The sequence below is a fragment of the Mustela erminea genome, chromosome 20 (genome assembly GCF_009829155.1).
Source record: "Mustela erminea isolate mMusErm1 chromosome 20, mMusErm1.Pri, whole genome shotgun sequence".
Classification (NCBI taxonomy): domain Eukaryota; kingdom Metazoa; phylum Chordata; class Mammalia; order Carnivora; family Mustelidae; genus Mustela; species Mustela erminea.
Genome location: NC_045633.1, coordinates 8,926,107 through 8,934,540, shown reverse-complemented (window position 1 = coordinate 8,934,540; position 8,434 = coordinate 8,926,107). Strand labels below are relative to the sequence as shown.

The following is an 8,434-nucleotide window of genomic DNA, read 5'->3' as shown; positions in this document are numbered from 1 at the left end:
CGAGTAACTGCTTGAAACCTCCCTGTGGCTCTAGTCATGGCAGGCAATTCATCCAAAAGTCTGTGGGGCTTTTAGGGTAAAATACTTTTCTAATATTTTTCCCCTTCTGCTCATGATTTTCCCAAAGGGCAACAAATGGTAGTAGTCTGCCAAGAAAGTGATTTGTTTGGTCTTGAATGAGACTGTCCTTACACTTCAAGTCACTCTCTCAGAGAAAGGAAGTGATCAATCCTCTTGTCCCCCATCCCTAAGCTTGGCTCTAAATCTCTCCAAGTCCAATGACCATTCCAAAGTTGTCTCTTCCTTGGACTATCTATCTCTCCGTCTCTTTTCTCCCTTGATCATAGGAGAGAAGAAAGCACCACTTTCCTTTATTCCCTGTAAATCATTCAGAGTTAGGTTTTCTGGAAGGAAAAAGCCTTGGGTAGAGGACAAGCGAGAAAAAGACGCTTCCTTGGAAAAACATAAAATTGACTAAGGTGCTATTGGCAGGGAGGATTCTGGGCGGAGGATTAGACCTCCTCCCCACTCTAGCCAGGTGGAGTCACTAATGGCTGCCAGACTGTTCTGGCAATGTTGCCTATCTTAAATGTTTTTTTTTTTTTTTTCTCAATATTTTACCTATTCATTTGACAGACAGAGATCACAAGTAGACAGAGAGGCAGGCAGAGAGAGAGAGAGAGAGAGAGGAGGAAGCAGGCTCCCCTCCGAACAGAGAGCCCGATGCGGGGCTCGATCCCAGAACCCTGGGACCATGACCCGAGCCGAAGGCAGAGGCTTTAACCCACGGAGCCACCCAGGCGCCCCCAATGTTGCCTATCTTGTCTTTCTTAATCGTCCAACCACTTGTGAGAGAGGCATAGTTATTAGCCTCTTGGAATGCTGGGTCAGCTGAATCTTTGAGAGGTGAGGTGATTTGCTGAAGGCCATACTGTTAGGGGAGTAAGTTGAGGAAAAGACCTTGCAGGTGTAGGAAAGAGCATGAGTAAAAGCGGGCAAGTGAGAACCTGCTGTGACGCTCCAGGGCGTGGCTGGAGAGACAGATGTGGGTGAAGGAAGGGCACAGGATGAGTTTACGAAGGACTTTGGATGCTCTGTGCTGAAGGACAGTGTCCCTGAGGGATTTTTAAGTTGGACTGAAGAAAGGTTGGAGGAGCAGCCAGTAGAGACGGAGTGACTCCAGAGGAGGAGGATCTTCTCTGAGGGACCTGGACAGGCAGTGCAGAGGGTTTGAAGCAGGATGTGATATGGTCTGGGTCCTTAAGGAAGGCACAGCCCACTGGGGAAGAAGAGGCCTGCATGGGAGGGAAAATGACATAGAACAGTGCCCAACCTCAGATGCCTGGAGCACCCAGCCTGGAACCACTGGTCACCCAGGTATACGGTGCCAGGTCCCATATATACAGCGCAGTGTATTCAGATCAGATGGGATCAGAGCAATAGATTCCCCCAATTCTGCCTTGGTCACTAGAACTCAGGAGTTAGCTTCCTAAAGTCCTGCTTTATTATGGCTGCTCTCTCTTCCCAAGGGGTATATGTGTGTGTTGGCACAAGGGACCAACATCTTAGTCATTGAACCAAGAGAGAATCCTTATTTGTATTTGTGAGATGCTACCTGCCTCCAGCACTCAAAAACCTCTTCAGTTTTTGTCATGAAGCAGATCTGATTTTAAGTGCAAGCCCTGCCACGTCCCTGTAGGACCTTGAGTAGATCACCTCATTTCTCTGTCCTTGGTTTCCTTATATAGGCAATGGGGGTTATTATGCTGTCTTCTTCCTAGAGTTGCTGTAAAGATGAGATAGTGCATGTGTATACGTTATCTCAGAACATAGCGTGAAGTGCAAAATGAACATCAAGCATTGTTTCTTGCCTTGTCATTTGTGGCCTTATTCCCAGGTAGGATAGTTTGGATTCCCATCCTGACATCAAGTCGTGAGAGCCATTTTGTTTTCTATACGGATTTCAGTGACTACAAGAGAGTCTGAATACATGACCAGACAGACTTGAACTGTCCTTAGTGGTCTGGAGTCTCTGATTTCCAGGAGTGTTCAAGGGTCCCCATGGGGGCATAGCCCATGTGGAACTCGCTCAGGAGCTTTCTGGGACTTGGTGACCCTTCTCACTGTGATAATGGCACAGCTGAATTTCCCAGCTGGGATCATTAATCACAGCAGCCACTGATCCCACAAAGGATAGAGCTGAGGCTATTTGCCAGGTATCCAGGACAAATACGGTTCTTGCTTATTCCCTTGGCTCTAATCCACGAGGGGGAGAAGGAGAAGCAAACTCCTACTTTTCTGTGGACTTGGTCATTGTTAGATGTGGATCATGGATTAGCTTCCAACTTCACTTACCTTAGAACCTCAGTCCTGGCTTCCTTCCACCCTATCTACCCACCAAATTGTAACAAATGCTGACCTGCTGGGATATGTTTGATGGGTTGAGAGGGAGGAAGGGGAAAGGGGAAACAGTATATATCCCATATCTTCTCATATATTCACCACATGTTAATTCCATGTTTTCCCAAATATTCATAACTACCCTGTGTGGTACGTACTATCATTCCCATTCCCACTGTAATTTTAAGTGAAGAAACTAAAGCTCAGAGAGGAGAAATTAAGTGCCCCAAGACACACAGATAACAAGAGACTCAGTGGTACCATATTGTGCTTCTTCTTATTGGTTCTTGGAATTGTTCCACTATTCCATTTTAACACGTGGGAGAACTGAGCTAGTGGGTACTCAAGGATACACAGCAAAAAAAAGGTTTTTGAACTTCGTCTGTGATCCTAAACCCTTCGCTACCTCCAGTATAAAACAGCATCCTTGTTACTCAGAGTGTGATCTTTGAACCAGCAGTATCTGCCATCACTTGAAACTTGGCTTCCTCGGACCCACTTAGATCTACTAAAACAGAGCTGCGTTGTCACGCAACCTTCGGGGGATTATGGGTACACTGATGTTTGAGAAGCGGCGGTCTGCGTAGTTTATCCTGGCTGTGAAAGACGCTCACTAAGGGCAGAGGCAATGTGACAGCCCGTCTCCTAAGCTGGCCCCAGCCATCCCTCTCCTCTACCTGTGCATGTGCCATGCCTCACGCCAAGCGGTGGAACTCGTGTCCCTTGAATCTGTACTGTTCCATGACTGGCTTTAGCCACTAAAAGGAAGCCAGAAATGATGTCCTGGGATTTCTGAGCAGTTTCTGCTTCTTGCCTCTCAGAACCCAGATGCCATGCTGTGAGAAGCTCAGGCTGCATGGAGAAGACACATGGGTAAGAAGTGAGGCAGTCTGCTTAATGGTCCCACCTGAGCATCCAGCTGACCTCAGCTGCTGGCCAGGTGAGTAAGCCATCATGGATGTTCTGTACCAGTTGTGCTTCACAGATAACTGCATCCTCAGCCATATAGAGCAGAAGAATTAGCTGGCTGAACCTCGTCAATCCATAGGATCAGGAGAGATAGTAAAATGGTTATTGATTTAAGTCACTAAGTCTTGAGCATCGATACATAACTGAAAGAGAAATCAGTACCTGGACGTATGTTGCTGAGGTCACCTAAACGTAAAATGGGTGGCAATGGCCTTGGAACCAGGCATTACCTGACCTCAAGGAGACTGTAAACGGAGGCGGGAAGGGCAGGGAGAATATTGCTCGTGGAGGCAGGAGAAAATGGGACTCGAAGAATGAACTGCCAGAACCATTAGCAGAATGTGCCCCGCAGGAACCTGGAGGTGGAAAGAGTACCTCATGAACCTGTCAGTCTGGTCAAAGAAATTTCCAAGTCAAATGTTGAAAGTGTCAACTACTTCTGTTAACTCAGAACTAATTATTTTTATTAACCAAATGGAATAAAATTAAAATGTAATAAAATTCCTCAATTGCACTAGCCACTTATGAGTACTAACACGCCCCGTATGGCTACCCCACTGGAGGGTGCAGAATATTATAGAGCATTTCCACCATCGCAGAATCTTCTGTTGGACTGCTGTGCTCAAGTATGAGTAGGCAGGAAGTAGACAACACGTGCAAAGAGTTAAACCAAGGGACTGTTCCTCAAGGTTTGGTGTCTCCTGAGAGTCTATGTGAAATGACTTCTCAGGCCCTGCCCAGACTTACAGAATCAGAGTCTCAGGTTGGGGGAGGGAGTAAAGTGGGTGAGCAGGAATCTGTATAAAGGGACTGCTCTTGAGTTGAGGGCTGGGTTGAGAGAAGCAGCAAAAGACAGTGAAACAGTAGGAACTAGCAGAGAGGAAAGCAGACAATGTTAGTGGGACGCGAGGGCAGGTGGAGCCCTGGGAGACAGCCGAGGGACATGGTGGTTCCAGGGCTGGGGTAAGGCAAGAAGGTCATGGTGGTGGGGGGCTTGTGGAGAGAATTACCCTCAGCCCTCTCTCTTCTGCCCTCTCATTTTTCACTGGAGTCCCTATTGGCTCCAACCAGCCAAAGGCTAGAAGAGACAAAAGGAGTCTCCTCTGCACAGAGCAGGGCAGAGGGGAGTAGAGAATGGATCTGGAGGGACAGATGAGATTGAGCCTGTGCACTTCAGTTGTATTTTTAAAATACGCATTTGATCTATAAATACATAACTATTAACATTAAAAAGATGTTACTACCCTTCAAAATCATCTTAGTTACAACATCTCAGGGAACCATGTTATTAAAAATGAGGTCTCTCCAGACCATTTTAAGAAGGGAAATAACCACTGTTAATGTTCCTTTCCAGTTAATTTTTCCCTCGCCTCCCCATTTCTATTCCCTTCCTTTTCCCTCTCTTCCTCTTCCCCACTCTCTCCCTCTTTCTTCTCTCTCTTCTCTCTGTCTTTATATTATGTAACAATATTATAGTAAATACAGTGTCGTGTCCTGTCTTTTTCTCTTAAAGTTGTGTTTTGAACATTTTCTTGTGCCATTAAGGATTCTCCGAAAACATGTTTTTCAGTGGCTGTGCAGATGGTTTAAAGATGATTGTTATTGTAAGCGGTCTCAAATCCTTTTGGGAAGTAGGTGGTGTATAATGCATAAATTATAAATGAAAAGCAAGTTGTTCTTAATTTTACTGTCAGCCTCTAAAGTGCAGTAGCTCTTGGTGGATCTGTCTCTCCAAAGCCACAGAAATAGAAGGGACGGTGACAGGGACCAAACAGGAGCCATGACGTGGAAGACTGTTGAACTGGGGCTTCATGCCAGGTTATGAGGGTGCCTAGACCAGCTAAGGTTCAAGATTCCCTTTAGTTCCACCTCTGATTTCTGACACAAATCGAGTGCCTTCGCAGGTGGAAAAAGGCCTCATTTCAGGGGCTTCCCACGACTTGCATCACACCCTGGTTCCAGGCCCCATCACTCTCACCTGAACAACAACAGTCCCCTTCCTTCACTGGTCTCCTCCGGCCACTCTTGCCCTCCGTCTGTTCTCCACAAGGCAGCCAGAGCGATCTGGTAAAGACTGTGTCAGACAGTCACACTCATCTGACTCCTCCTTGTCATGGGGGAGGAGGCCCCACACGATCAGGTGCCCCACCACCTCTCTGATCTCACCTCCTGCTTCTGCCTTGCTCACTCTACCCCGCCCAGCTGCGTCAACTGGGCTCCCACTCAGGAGCCTTTACTCCTGCTGTTCCATCTGCTCGGAATACTGTTCTATCCTATTTCCTCACAGTTCGTATCTCTCGGAGAGAGGTCTTTTTCTGACCTCTCTCAATAACAGAGCTCCAATTCCTGTTATTCCCTGTAGCTCTCTGCAGTTTTATTTCTTTGATGGCACTTATCCTGGACATAATGTCTTTAGGGGCTTATTTACTTATTATTTGTCTATCTCCGCTGGCGTGTAAGTTCCATAGAACAGGAACTTGGTTTCTTTTGTTCATTGCTATATTCACTGCACTTTGAAGTGAAACTAGTAAGTGCTCAGTAAGGTGCACTCATTGGGGAACCAGTACGTAATTATTGAATGAATGAATGAATGAACGAATGCCTCAAACAATCCTTCTGAGAAAGGTCAGTGTTCAGGAGGAAAAGATGCACACACACGTCAGCTTCGTGGTTGGCACAGATGGGTTGATGCTCAGTCCTTGCCTAGGGCCTGGATATTTTATACAAAAGCCATGGTGTCTGTCACCTTCTCTGTCCTTCCTCCTTCCATTCCCTCAGGCCTCCTCCTCACAGTTCCTCTTGGCATCTTTTCCCCAGTCCTTTTCTCCTCCTTCTCACCCCTGTTCCCACCCAGTGGTCTGTGATCCCCTCTGCATCTCACCGACGATGTCAATAACCATTTTTCTTGTTTTCATGGCCTTCAGCGGCACACAATACCCTCCCCTGCGTCTGATCTCTTCTGCTGCTGCCACAGTTCCTGGATGAAGGACCTAATGTCCTCATTTTAGTCATTTGTTCAAGCTCTGCAGTTTCTTGAGTACCACGTTGGCATGGACTTGGGAACAATGACCCACAGGCAGAGATGGTTCCTACTGTCATTGGGCTCAAAATCTGGCAGAGGTGACAGACGTGAAGCACATAATGGGATCAATGTTTCCCAAGATGACACTTGTGCTAAGGGGAGATGGGCACCACTTATTGAGTGTCTCCACGTCTTATGTCATTAGTCTCATTCTGTCCTCCCGTCAGCCCACTGATGTGGGCCCAATACAAGACCTCTTTTACAGAAGGGGGAAACTTAGTCTCAGAGGATACTTTCCCCAAGATCAAATGTGTGTGTGTGTGTGTGTGTGTGTGTATGTTATATAATATTTATATATTTGGGGGTGCCTGGGTGGTGCAGTCAGTTAGGTGTCTGTCTCTTGGTTTCAGATCAGGTCATGATCTCAGGGTCCTAGGATCAAACCCTGCGTTGGGCTCCATGCTCCATGTGGAGTCTACTCAGTTTTTCTCTCCCTCTGCATCTGCCTACGGCATTCTCTCTCTCTCTGAAAAGTAAATAATAAATCTTTAAAAATATTATATATATGTATAAATATATTTTAAGTTTATTATATTTTAATGCATGTATTATATAATGTATATAAACACACATATAAATATGTAAATATGTTATAAAAATTGCATATATATTGCTTTGTATATGTACAATATTTATGTATTTACTTATATTATTTGTTTATGTATATATTGATAAGGATGAGAAAGGTGCACTTCGGGAAAACGTGGTGATTTGCCCAAGGCCCTGTGGTTCATATGTAAACAAATTTGGAATTAGAGTCCAGGTTTCTGATTGCAAAGCTCATGCTCCTTTTATTCTACTGCAGCTGCTTCCAGCTCTGACAACCCGAAAGCACCTGCCCTCATGTTCAGAAGATGAGAAAATCCTTTCTGGGATTAATGGGAGAAGAGCACTGTCCTGCTCTCTCACCAGGCCCCAAAGTGCACATGCTGTCCCTGTGTGGCAAGCATTAATTCATTAATTGAGAAAAATTCGACCCCAGAGCACCTGGTGATCCAGTTGGCATTATTGCACCCATTACTCAACACCCTATTCAGCGTCTACCTCCTCCTAGATCCCTGCCTGAAAGCTAAGCAGGAGGAGAAGACTCTGGCTGCTCAGTCTCTGCAAACCACCACTATTCTCTGTGTCTAGCCAGGTCCATGTTCAATTCTATTGTCTTCCACCCACACTCTGGGCTGAGCACTGCAGGCGTCTCAGTCATGTCTGCCTGACTGGAACTGTGGGCCAAGTCTATTATCATGAACTCCACAGAGCCTCTATCCAAAGGCTGGGTTGCACTGAGGGTGGAATCTGTTCTAATGAGAACATTGCTCAGACTGAGGAATCAGATGAAGCAAGGCTGGTGCCTTGAGAGTCTCCTGTGAGTGAGGAAGGAGAGAAGGAGCTCTGAGCCCAATAAGTCAAGGTGGTAGATAACAAAATTTGGTTTTCACACATTCTTCCAACCACCTAGATGTTACATGGGGGATTGTATGATTTTATTTTATATTATATACATATGTTATATTTTTCTTCTATGCATGTTTTTTACTTTGCTACATACACAGATATATACAGATGCATTTTTCTTTGGGGTGAAATGAGTGGAATTTCTACAAGTGGAAAATAATGAATGTTGATAAAGGGCAGAAGGATTTAGAATTTGAAAATCAGTCATAGAATCCTGGCTCTACTACCTGCTCTATATATTAAGCTCTTTAAGTCCCCTGGACTCTATTTTCTCATACGCAAAGTGGGAATTATACAAGCCATTGTTCTCTGGGTATATGCAGAGTTTTCTGAGTAACTAGATGCTGTCACTCATTTCTGCTTTCCTGCATGTGGTCTGAACAACATGTTTCTACATACCATGAACAAGAACTAAAGGACAGTTGGGAGGGAGAGAGGTGGGCAGGGGTGGAGGCATAGGTCATAGAATATGGCCTGGATGAGAATGGTGGACTGGTCTTCCACACTGGATGCAGGCAGAGCTGGGACAGG

At 45.6% G+C, this 8,434-nt stretch overlaps 1 long non-coding RNA gene across 1 annotated transcript in view; it reads left to right on the top strand.

The window, feature by feature from the left end:
- The first annotated feature begins 3,222 nt into the window (after positions 1-3,222).
- Positions 3,223-8,434, top strand: part of LOC116580800 — a 41,241-nt gene continuing 36,029 nt past the window's right edge. The window contains exon 1 of the long non-coding RNA XR_004281796.1: positions 3,223-3,340. This is a non-coding gene — a long non-coding RNA (uncharacterized LOC116580800). The remainder of the gene's footprint in view (positions 3,341-8,434) is intronic.